General features: G+C 38.8%; 1 protein-coding gene across 1 annotated transcript in view; it reads left to right on the forward strand.

Annotated features, from left to right (window-relative positions):
* LOC124777247 (acetyl-CoA acetyltransferase, mitochondrial) overlaps positions 1–13,515 on the forward strand; it is a 112,117-nt gene that overhangs the window by 21,963 nt on the left and 76,639 nt on the right. The gene's annotated exons all lie outside the window — the stretch shown is intronic.

Genomic DNA, 13,515 nt, shown 5'->3' on the forward strand with positions numbered 1-13,515 from the left:
AAGAAAGTGCTGATTCCATAAATCAGTTGTGGCGGGATTCCAATGGTTTCCAACTTCTGTAGCAACACAGGTATAAGAACATTATCATACGCTCCAACTATATCCAGGAATAGAGCTGTTACATTCTCTTTTCTTTTTGTTGCGTCATAGCTCTCTGACGTTTCTAAACCCATACTGACTCGATGACAGGGTCTGATTTGATTCCAACCACCATTCCAAGCTATTTTTTACCAGGCTTTCTAAAGTTTTGCCAATACAGGAAGAAAGAGAAATAGGTCTATATGATTTGCCCTGCTCTTCATCCTTATGTGGTTTCACTATGGGTACCACTACTTGAGTTGTCCAATCTTCTATTAGCGTGTCATTCATCAATATTTGGTTAAATATCTGTAACAGTTTTCTGGACGCTGTGTCTGGGAGATTTTCTATGATCTGACAGTGTATACCTTACTCACCGGGTGTGGAAGTTACGCTCTTTTTAATGCCATTCACCAGTTCTTCATACGAAAACGGTGCCAGAAGCGGATGATTGTAATCCGTAATCCCGTTGCTAGAGGGGGGGGGGGGGGGCATATGGCTGCGAAAGCTGGTGAGATTAAATTCACAAAGTCTTCAAGCCATGCGTCACTTAATGGCTGACGCTTAGTATTACTAGTTACTTGTACTGGCCACACAAACCGCAATCGGTCCTTGGCTTCACTCATTCCAGACTTCCACACTTTCCTGTCATCTGCGTCTTCACCTCCCAGACGCAGTATCTGCATGTCTCCCATGGTATTATCCTTGCATCTCATTCTCGGCCGTCCCAGTGGTCTCTTTTCTTCTGCTTCCCATCCATTACAACCTTTATTTCCGTGTTCTCCCTTCTCCTCCTCACATGTCCGTAACATCTTAGTTTCTTAATTTTCACACTCGTTACGACGTCAGGCAGTGTCTATAATTGAGTTCTCTGTTTTTCCTTATTCTCCACTGTTCATTTTCTTTCACTGGTCCATATATTTTCCTCCGTACTTTATTTTCAAAAGTGACGAGTTTTTTCTCTGTTTTCTTTGTCAGGGTCCATGCCTCACATCCATAGCACACTATTGGCTTGTGATGGTTTGATATATTCCTATTTTTGCCTGGCTAGATAGTAACTTCGATCTTATGATGATGTGCATAGCTCCTAGGCATCTTCCCCCAGCTTGAATTCTGGTTACTGGCTCTTGTTCTATAAGGTTTTGTTGGTTGATGTTGACACTGAGGTACGTGAATGTGTCTGTCTTCTGTATTGTTAGATTTCCGATTTTTAGATGGTTTGGTCCTAAATGAGCTCTTCTTCCTACTGCCATGAACTTTGTTTTACTTTCATTTATACTTAGTGTTAGTCCTACTTTCTTAAATTCTTCAATTGGCATAGTCCCCATTTTCTACAGGTCTTCCACGTTCTTTTCTATCAGCACAATATCATCCGCAAAAGCCAGGACATCCATCTTTTTTCCTGTGGTGACTCCTGCATTTTCACACGTTACCCTCCTCAGGGTGTTGTTGAGGGCCAAGTTGAATGGGGTTGGTGATACAATATCTCCCTGTCTCACTCATGTTTTTACTTCAAATGCTTCTGAGAAATCCCCCTGCACTTTCACTCTACACTTCGATCCCATCACACACATTTTAGTTAGCTTTACCAGCTTTTCAGGTGTCACATACTGTGCCATTATCCTCCACATTTCCTCTCTTACTATGCTCTCATATGCTTTGTTGAAATCTATAAACAGGCAAAAGGTTTCATGACTGTACTGCCATTTCTTATCTGACATTTGTCTTAGTGCGAATATTGGTCGATTGTTGATTTACCGTTTATGAACCCTGCTTGTGCTGTGTGTAATATTTCCTCAATGTATGGGTTTGAGCCCGTTCAGTAGATTTCTGGTATTACCTTATAGCATGTGTATACAAGAGATATCCCTCTGTAGTCCCGTGTCAGCGTTTTGTCTCCTCTCTTGTATATGGGACATATTGCAGCAGTTTCCCATTCCTCCAGCATTACTTCTTTTCTATATACGTCTTTTATCATATCGGCCAACCATTCATGTATCTTCTCTCCCCTTCTTTGATGAGCTCTGCTGGTGTCATGTATACGTCAGAGGCCTTCCCATATTTTTTTTAGTCATTTCGTTGCCTCCTTCACCTCCATCACAGTTAGTTCCTCGATTAATGGTTGTACGGTCTGATTTTCTGTCTTGTTTTCATTCTTGTAGGTATCTAGCGGGTTGTTGAGCAGTTTTTTGAAGTATTTCCTCCAGTTCTCTAAATTTCCTTCATTCGTAGTGATCAGTTTTCCTTTCTCGTCCTTCATTACCACAGACTAAGCTCTGTACTCTTTTCTATAGCTATTCATTGTCCTGTAAAACTTTTTACCATTGTTCTGGTTATAGTCCTCCTCAGCCTTCTCTATCTGTTTATATATATATGAATGCTCCTTTCTCTCGCCATATTATACTCTTCATTTCTCTCGTGACTTTCCTGTATGTTGCTTGGTTTTCATGGTTGTTATTGTTCATCATTGTCTGTCTGGCTCTCCTACTACTTTTCTACATGTTTCATTGAACCATAATTTGCGCTTTATATTGCTATTATTATTATCGCCTAGTAGTTCATGTGCTGTCTCCCTCATAACTGTTATCTTCTTCCATTTTGTGTTGATATCATCTTCTTTTGTTGTCATTCTCTAATTCAGCGAATCTATTTGTAAGTTTCCCCTTAAACTGTTTATTCATCTCCTTCTCCTGTTTTAGCCTATTCACAACTACTCCTTGGGTTCTTTTATCACTGATGTTCTTACTTGGTGGTTTTGGTAGTGATTTTTTCATCTTTATTAGCACAAAATAATGGTCTGATCCTATCTCAGCGCCTCTCATTGTCCTAATATCTGTTATAGCCTTTCTATGTTTTTTTCTATCAAATCATTGCCTATTTGGTTCCTAGTTAATCCATCCAGTGAGGCCCATGTCTTTATGGGGGAATGATGTACTTGCTATTTTTATGTTTCTAGCTGTTGCGAAGTTGATAAGCCTCATACCATTATCATCTGATTCAGTGTGAAGGCTGAACATGCCTATATATGCTTGTCATTGTTGTTCTTGTCCTATTTTGGCATTTAAGTCTCCCACCACAATTCTGATGTCGTACTGTGGTAATCTGGAGTACATCTGGTCTAAGGTGTCATAGAATTTGTCTTTTATGTCCTCCTCCTCCTCCTCAGTTTGGGCATGGACATTTATAAATGCCTTTGAATCGGATGTGGTATATTCTTTCATTGACATTTTTTAGCGTCATCACATTGGCCATTATATTGTTATGAACTGCAAATCCTGTCCCAAACATATGGTGACCATGCTTGTTACCACTGTAAATGATCAGATAGTTTTTCTCTCTGTGCATACTTTGTCCAGGCCATCTTATCTCTTGCAAGACTGTAATATCCATCTTGTACTCTGTCAGTTCTTCATCAAGTATCTTTGTCATGCAGCGTACAGTGTTTTTATGTTCCATGTACCTATTCGTAGTCCTTTATTCATAAGCTTGGATCGTTTTCCGTTATATCCATTCCAATTCAAGGCGGGCTATGAGTGTATAGGAACCTGTCAGTTTTTGTACAATGTTGGATGGTTAACTCAAAGATTAACCCTCCCACTTTATCTGGCCATGGGACTGGCTGGAACGCTAGTGTTACCAACGACCTAAAAATATATCCTATTTCATATGTGCAGTTTAATTAAGAACCTCCCCATGCACAAAACTAATAGCATCTTTCATGACTATGATACAAGATCAAAATACAACTTGAGTGTAGTACAAAATGGGGTACACAGCTGTAGCACAATGGCGTTTAAATGCTCTCCCATAGGACATAAAAATTATTACCAGTATAATGCCATAATTTAAGAGCAGCTAAACTGAAGAATTATCTTCTGGAAAACTCTTTTTTGCTCTCTTGATGAATTGTTAGATGTAAATATTTGCACAATGTCACTAAGATATGACGTCTTGTACTTGTAATATTTGCTATTACCACATTTTAACTGAACATAACCTATGTCAGCAGGAAATTTTCGCTCAGCCTAATGATGTAAAATTCTAGCAAATCTATAACATGTAATATGGAATAATTGTATTTTATTATTTAATTGCTTTATACCTCCGTTTCACTGTCGGAAATGCCGAAGCTGGTAATTACTAGCATATTTTGTTCCTATGCACGTATTATAATTTGTGTCTATTAGCATTTGAAATCTGTTACATATAATCACGACTGGTTCCATATCTGTTGTGCATTGGATCAATGGAACACGAAGAAATAAATGCCATAAATCTCCATACTGGTATCATCAAGAACTAGTAGTCCACGTGCCAAGTTACTACAGGCCTATAGTACCCACATAATAGTTATTATTCGTATTGTTATAGTAAATGTTTTTGTGCTTTTATTTTTCTGAAATTCTTAACGATGTCGCTGAAATCTATTGCATTTGAAACTTTCCCGCTGATAAAATGGAAAGATTGGCCAGTCCTTCTTGACTCACTGTAGAGCGAAAATAATTTTATTTTAGTTTAAAACTTCTCTCTCATGGTGCGACCAAGGCACGTTTACTCAAGAAGTACTGGGTTATAACTGATGCATGGTAATTATCCACTGACATCCCATTTAGTTACAAACTGAAGGATTTGTTGGACTCGCTCGTATCGGCTGCATGTAGATGCCTAAGATACCTTTTTGCAGCACCCGCACCTTAACAGACATATCATAAATTTCTATCAAATTCTCCACTGCCACAGCCAGAGGATCATCAGAATAAATTTTATTTAAACAGTCTAGAAACTTTTGGTGATTTACTTCACGACGATGGACTTCTTGAGTCGATAATCCAGCGCCATGAGCTAATTCATCCGGCATTTTTTTTTTTAAATTACTTTCCGTCTTCCTAGTCGGTAAGTATTAATGTCACTATCACTGCATTTTTTAGTGCCAAAAGTAATAACGTCATCAAAGACTCATTCAGGGCTTTTAATTTGGCGAGTCCTTCATCCAAAGTCAGTTTCGGAGACTGTAGACAGGCGCTATAGTTGGACTACGTCTACTTTCTCCAATACCGCGTGCAAAAAGTTGAGACAGGCCAAGAAGTTAGTCACATACAACTGGAAGGAGCAGGTTTGCTGCGGATTAGTATCAAGGTTTGCCTTGGATGGATCTCGCATACCCGTATTTTCCAAAGTGCTCACAATTGTTTCCACTTTCCTTTTTTGACTGACTGAATTGTAATGAGCACTCCAGCGAGTATCAGAAAAAACACGTTTCCAACTTCTTCCTTTTTGTTTTCTCTGCAAGTAATTCCCAGGTATATGTAGAAGACGAGAAGCATTGAACTTCTCGACAGTTCAAAAATAGTTGATGGTAGAGGAAACATTAGAATCCATGAGCTCCACATAGAGTTTGTGAATAATGATAACAGTTACTAAAGAGAAATTTTGAAAGACGTCTCGAATTTTTCGGTGTACTCATCTATGTACACCTGACAATGACTCGGCATTGTCATAACTAGTAATGCGGCGTAAGTGTGATAACAAGCAGAAGCAGAAACAGACATCAAAAGCCAATTTTAGTGGAAGTGTATATATTAAGAAAAATTAACAATTCTTTACCAGGCACCGTTTTTTATTATATTAATGCTTAACATTTATCAGTGGAAGATTGTGTGTAACAAAAAGTAATTTTGACGCTTTTTCACCTGCAATCAATTTCGATGTTCTTCGTATAATAGGTCAGCTCCACTGAATAACTGTTCACTAGCTACCCTGCTGGTAGACGCCTATAATGGCAACAGATGGTAGTGTTTGTGTCCTTTTGATTTCCACCACATTAGCGGACCAGCCTTTAGAGGAAGTTTCTTTTTCTTTTTTGTACTCTGATTTTGATGCTACAATCAAACCTATTAGCTTGTCGGTTTCGTTAGTCGTAGTCGGGTCTTGCTTACCTTCGATCATACGAATTCTAATGTTTGTAACGATGTTTCTAATTGAGACTCTGTGATTAAGCCACAACTTGTTGAAAGCCGATTTTTCAATTTCAAATCGCCACCTTTTAGTTAGTAGGAATGCAGTCATCTTGAGATGAGTTTGGGTCTCTGTCTTTCATCATCGTCATCATCATCATCAAATTTTGGACTCAACTTGGTATGTGACGATGCCACTGACTTGTATCGCGGATCTAAATACGTTGTAATGGTGTACTTACCGTTTTTGGTATGTTCTTCTAATCTCATGGTTGAATTCAATTAATCACCTGATTTTCTTGTAAAATTGTTCTGTAGTATCAGTTTTTGTTTTTTTGCTGTAAAGTCGTCACAAGAACTTGAATTAACGTGAAAAGCTCACTTGAAAATTGAGTTTCTAGTAATTCCTTCGAATAGTTTCGTTACTTCCAAAATTTTTTGAATATTTGTCCAGTCTTCAGTGGAGGTCATCGTGATTTGATTTGAAAATAAGTACAGAATTAACGAATCCTTGAGCTCTGAAAATCGTTGCATCATATCGAAAATGCTGTTCCAGCTGGAAATAGAAGAAATTAACAGGATTTTCGTAAAAACAGAACACTCAATACATATACTAAAGATTCACCATAAAATTAAAATTCATGTATATATATTTAACCATATTTACTGTGTTGGGCAATTCTGAATGACAGATGAAGCGCAATGATTAAGGCATTCCCTTTGAATTTTTGCCAGCTCGGTTTGTGCGACCAAGGAATGATTTAAAGGGATGGAATTTTCTTTTTTCAGTTTGGCAGTAAAGTAGTTGGAACCACCCCTGTGGTTCGAATACAGAGTTGTATCTGATGTATTGCACAATTCACATCATCAAAACCAGACAACTGCAGTGCTTCAATCATGTTAAATACACGATTACGAACAATACTATGCACTGCTTGATGATTTATGCTCTATTCTTGAAGTATCGTTTCAAATTTAGTCGATATTACGTTATCTATAAGACACCCAGTCGTGACTTAACATTTAAAAATTCGTTTGAAATGCCATGAGAAATCAAACTAAGTAATGAAATTCCGGAATGTAGATCAGACTATATGTCGGCTGCAAAAGATATTTTTTCAAATTCTTAAAGTAAATTTTTGACCTTTCTCGCCAGCTTATTGTAAAAGTTATCGCAGAAATAAGAACTAAAAAAATCACGACCTCTCAGTTTATACTTTGGAAGAGCAGCATTCATTACTCTACGAAAGCCACCCTCGACAAAATTAAACTATAAGTTCTGGAGGGCAATCATTTCAGCAAACACACGATCCGTTTGTTGACACCTTACGTGTGAGAAATCCCAATAATCATTTACTTGCAGACTTTGTTGCAATGTAAGTGGTTGTTGTTAAGCGTCTTTGGCCGGAGTAAAAGAAACCTATAACGACACAATAAAAATAGTAAACTACCACAAGAAATTAAATACGTTAAAAGTAAAAAAAAAAAAAATCAACGTTGTTAAGTGGAACACGTCAGTAATTCGCAGCGAGTCCAGTTATAGCGACAATTACAAATGAAACGCTTCTGAACCAACTTATAAATCACGCTGCAGTTTCTCAGTAGGGTGTTCATTTTTAAAATTGGATTTTATTCTCCATATTGGATACTAGGTTTTGATAACTGTACTTACAACCATTAGTGTTTATTTTAGAACTGATGTTGGTAAAGAAGTTACCGACACCTGGTGTGCAATATGGAGCATAAAATGCAGTAAATAAATTAACATCGTACTGAGTAAATGCAACGTGACTGGTGACTGGTTACGTGAGTGCCATCATTCTTCTATAGATAAATGGAAGTTGAAATTCTTAGACAAGTTTTTTTAATGGAGTGCGTTAACTTTTTTCAGTGCTCACCTCAGACTGGATGAGGACTGGGACGTAAAACGTGTTTAAATTTTGTGCAGTTCTGCCAACATACACTCCTGCGCAGCTCACGTAGTACAGTGATGTATTTATTCCGTGCCACACATTGTTAAATTCTTAAATCGTTAAGTGCTGGCAGCAACAAGAAAAGACATATTATCTGTCGACTTGTACCAACACGACCCGACCAGAATCGAGGGAAGGGTGAGATTTTTAAAATGTTATCGTATTGTGAATCATTCGGATTAAACAGTTTCGCAAAATCAGTGGACACAGCTCATCCTGCAATAATCGAACTATGTTATTCTTTATATTTATGTAATAACGTTATCGTATTATGAAATCATTTGGATAAAACAGTTTCGCAACAGTATTGGACACAGCTCACCCTGCAATAATCGAACCATGTTCGTTTTTATATTTATGTAATTATGTAGTCGGAACTATATTGTTAGTATCGACTACATTATTATATACATATTGACTAACCTTTTGTTTCTTCGCCTCCACTGAAAGTTTGATATTTTCATCTAACTTCTCAAACTCTGCAAATTTCTCGAATGTAATGATTTCCACCGGCCAGAGTGGCCGAGCGGTTCTGGGCGCTTCAGTCCGGAACCGTGCTGCTGCTACGGTCGCAAGTTAGAATCTTGCCTCGGGCATGGATGTGTGTGATGTCCTTAGGTTAGGTTTAAGTAGTTCTATGGGACTGATGACTTCAGATGTTAAGTCCCATAGTGCTCATAGCCATTTTTTGTAATGATTTAAGATGACTTCTGTGCGGTGGTCGTACGCCCTTTTCGTGAATATACTTTTTCACCGATTTTGCATTTGGCACTCAAATCAATAACCTCAACGAAATAGTCCCAAATAAGACTTATTTTTGGTTTCATTATTGCACTCCAACACGACCCGACCAGACCAGAACCTAGGGAAGGGTGAGATCTTTAAAATGTTATCGTATTGTGAATCATTCGGATAAAACAGTTTCGCAACAGCAGTTCTGCCAACATACACTCGTGGTCTCTCTGTTATACAGCAGTAGGGAAAGGCAACAACCTTGTCTAACACCTCGTCCAATGCTGCTTCCTTCTGACATTTCATTTCCAGTCCTTATCCTTACTTTCTGGTGTAAATATAGATTCTGTATAAGTCTCTTTCCAATCTGCTCCTTTCCTCTTCAAGATATCCATCAGCTTGTTCCACTGAACTCTGTCAAAAGCCTTTTCTAAATCTATAAAAACAGCAAAAATTTCTTTACCCCTTTCCATATATATTTTCCCCTATAGTTCTTAAAGGCAAATAGCATCTCTTGTTCCTTTTCCTCTTCTAAATCCGAACTGCTTCTCTGCAATCCCTCTAGCCAGCTTGCCATATAACCTTCTATTCAACACTCTCGGCAAGACTTTAGCTGCATGAGAAATTAGGCTGATGGTCCGGTGCTCTTCACATTTTTTAGTATTTCTATTTTTCTCTATTGGTATCATAACTGTTGCAGCGAAGTCCTCAGGCCATTCCCCTTTGTCATATATCTCATTACAGAGGTAGACTATATCTTTTCTTGCCTTGTTTCCCAGACTCTTCAACGGTTCTACTGGCAAATCATCTATTCCACATGCCTTCCTATTCTTCATCTCCTCCAGCGCCTTTTCTACTTCTGCTTCCAAGATGGTAAATCCCTTTCCATCTTCCAGCACATATTGCTCCTCTTCAACCTTAATTTCATTTTGCATTTTATCCCCCTTATACAGACATTCAATATATTCTTGCCATCTGTTCAAAACCTCCTGTGGTTCTTCTGTTAAGTACCATCCGCTCTTTCTATTTTCATGCTATTCCTCTTTGTTTTATATTCAAAAACTATCTCACTAGCCAGTCTGTACATCATTTCACACTTTCCCTCTCTCCATTTCGTCGCATTTCTGTTTCATCCATTTTTCTCTTGCTTCATTTTCTCTTCTTAATTCATTATTCAGTTTCCTGTACCTCTTTTTGCCTTCTTCAGTTTCTACATTTTTCCACTTTCTGCGCTCTTCCATCTTTTTCAACATGTTTTCTGTTATCCATTCTTTCCTGGTGCTTTGGGATACTCTAATTCCTAGTACTACTTTGGCAGAGTCCATGAGTCCTTCCCTCATTTTTATCCACTTGTCATTAACACTTCCATCAACACTACCTCTTTGCCATTTTTCCATAAATCTGTTATCCAAATCTGATGCCTTTCCTACCTCTTTGAGTCTTTCTATATTTAGTCTTTCCTTTGCTTTACCTCTCCAGACTTTTTTCAACTTCACTTGTATCTCTCCCACCACTAGGTTGTGGTCTGAATTTATATCCGCTCTTGGATAAGCTTCAGGATTCTTCAAACAGTTCCTAAACCTTTTTTGTATCAGGATGTAGTCCAGCTGATATCTTTCCCTATTCAAATTTGAATCCATGTGTAACGTCTCCTTTTGTGGTGTTCAAATAATGTGTTACCCACTGCTAATGAATTTTCTTTACAGAAACTAATTAGTCGTTCACCTCTCTCATTTCTTATTCCTAATCCAAATTTTCCTACTGAATCTTCATCTCTTCCTTCACCCACCACTGCATTCCAGTCCCCCATGATGATGATGCAGGCATTTCTATTTTCTTCCTCGATGAGTTCTTGTATTTTCTCATAATATTCTTCCACTTTCTCATCTCTGTGCTGGCTGGTTGCCATATATACCTGTATTAATACCAAATCTTTTGAACTACCCTTCAGTTGTATCATCATCCGTCTTCCATCAATATATTGTACCTTCATTACCTTATTTTTCAACTTTCGTCCTATCAGTATTCCTACTCCGTTTTCACTACTCGTGATTTCCCCTGAGTAAAAGAGTTTATAATCTCCACTTTCTATCTCCCCATTCTCTCTCCATCTCATTCCACACAAACCGAGGGCATCTAATATGTTCCATTTCATCTCCTGTTTTGCATTCTCTAGCTTTCCTGCTTGCAGAAGTGTCCTCACATTCCATGTTCCAATCCGTATCTTTCCTCCTTTCACTGTCCCTTTCTTCCTTTCAAATATGTCTACTCTCAATGTGTTCCCCTCCCGGAGATCTGAATGAGGGGAAGTTTTAACTCCAGAATCTTTCACATGGAGAGACATACCATGTACTTACGACAACATAGTTCAAATTGATTGCCCTCGTTGTTATTCTTCAATTCGTTTGATGTTCGATTTACGAAATAAATTACCACATAATTTCCCTATTGTACGGGTCTGTTATTTGTTTCGCGCTGAAGCCGCCATAGAACGAGCGTAGTGCATTCCTTTTAGGTGCTGAGTAACTGGATAAAAATTATTCGATAACGGGTACATTAAGCAGAAATAAACCTTGCAAAACTTTTTTCAATGGTTAGTTCCGGCTTGTAAGGTCTAGACAACTCTGGTATTGAGCTTGATGTCTACAATTGGTAAAACCATTTGCTTAAATCTAGTTGACTCTATTCTAGTTCATTTAATTCGATTTCCGTATTCAAGAAATAAACTGTATAATAATTATATGTAACCTTTGAAAATGTAATTTTTAGAGTGTAATCGTTTGGTTAAAAAATTAATAAATCACTTACATACTCATTTTTAAACTGTACTTGTAGCACACTCGTATAGATGTCATAGTATTAAAAACAGTTTCATGTAGAATAACTGCGTCTAGCAGACAGCTGATTATCATTCAACAGGTCTCAAGTTTCATACAATATTTACAAAAATTCTAAAAATTCTGAAGACATCCACTGATAATCGCCATGGCCTGATAAGAGGTATGTGTATTTCTTGCATACATATGGGGCCTCGAACTCCAAACTTGCTCTTATCTGCTGAACATATTTTGGCGATTAAAAGTGGTCTGGTTCTGAGGATCTCCAAATCTCGAAGCCCTCAATATTTGGAAGCTCCCCAAGGCCAGACAACCTGGGAGGCCATCCCCTCCATCTAGCCTGCCCACTTAATCAACCCCTGTGTATCCGGAAATCGTGGAATCACCTGCCTGTGATGGCCCAATGGGCTAACGCACCATGACAATTTGCCAGAGGTTACAGGTTCGAATCCTGTCTCGGGCATGGTTGTTTTGTCGTTGATCTAATATGTAACGTAGTACAGAAAACAGTGTGATGGTGGTGGTAATAGAACAATGAAAGGCACTAGCCTGAGTGTTTTCAAAACGTGTTGTTTGGGCATGTTCCACACTGTCGCCTGATAAACAAAGTAAGAGCCTACGGAATATCAGACCAGCTGTGTGGCTGGATTATAGAGTTTTTAGCAAACAGAACACAGCATGTTGTTATCAATGGAGAGACGTCTACAGACATTAAGGTAACCTCTGGCGTGCCACAGGGGAGTATTATGGGACCATTGTTTTTCACAATAGATATAAATGACCTAGTAGATAGTGTCGGAAGTTCCATGCGGCTTTTCGCGGATGATGCTGTAGTACACAGAGAAGTTACAGCATTAGAAAATTGTAGCGAAATGCAGGAAGATCTGCAGTGGATAGGCACTTGGTGCAGGGAGTGGCAACTGACCCTTAACATATACAAATGCAATGTATTGCGAATACATAGAAAGAAGGATCCTTTATTGTACGAATGCATGATAGCGGAACAAACACTGGTAGCTGTTAGTTCTGTAAAATATCTGGGAGTATGTGTGCGAAACGATTTGAAGTGGAATGATCACATAAAATTAATTGTTGGTAAGGCGGGTACCAGGTTGAGATTCATTGGGAAAGTCCTTAGAAGATGTAGTCCATCAACAAAGGAGGTGGCTTACAAAACACTCGTTCGACCTATACTTGAGTATTGCTCATCAGTGTGGGATCCGTACCAGATCCGGTTGACGGAGGAGATAGAGAAGATCCAAAGAAGAGCGGCGCGTTTCGGCACAGGGTTATTTGGTAACCGTAATAGCGTTACGGAGATGTTTAGCAAACTCAAGTGGCAGACTCTGTAAGAGAGGCGCTCTGCATCGCGGTGTAGCTTGCTGTCCAGGTTTCGAGAGGGTGCGTTTCTGGATGAGGTATCGAATATATTGCTTACCCGTACTTATACCTCCCGAGGAGATCACGAATGTAAAATTAGAGAGATTCGAGCGCGCACGGATGCTTTCCGGCACTCGCTCTTCCCGCGAACCATATGCGACTGGAACAGAGAAGGGAGTTAATGACAGTGGCAAAGTGTCCTCCGCCACGCACCGTTGGGTGGCTTGCAGAATATAAATGTAGATGTAGATGTGCTGAGGTGTCCATTTGGTTCGTCAGCTGATCTCGACCTCCAGGCACTCTGTGTTCCAACTTCCTCGGTTGCAGTCATCAACACGCTCATGAACACATTTTGGTCCTTTCGTGTAATGGACCATTTTTTAAGTGAATACATATTGTACTTTGAACTGTGAGTGTTGCTATAAAGTTGGGACATTTGGCATCCAATGTAAGCATTATGTTGGATGGGTCATAACACCCATTAAAATTGGTATGTTTTGTGAGAATTGGGACTAATAGCATAACTATTCCCCTCACTCGTCTTGCTATCGTTGTGTTCTT

This window comes from Schistocerca piceifrons, chromosome 2 (genome assembly GCF_021461385.2).
Source record: "Schistocerca piceifrons isolate TAMUIC-IGC-003096 chromosome 2, iqSchPice1.1, whole genome shotgun sequence".
Lineage (NCBI taxonomy): Eukaryota > Metazoa > Arthropoda > Insecta > Orthoptera > Acrididae > Schistocerca > Schistocerca piceifrons.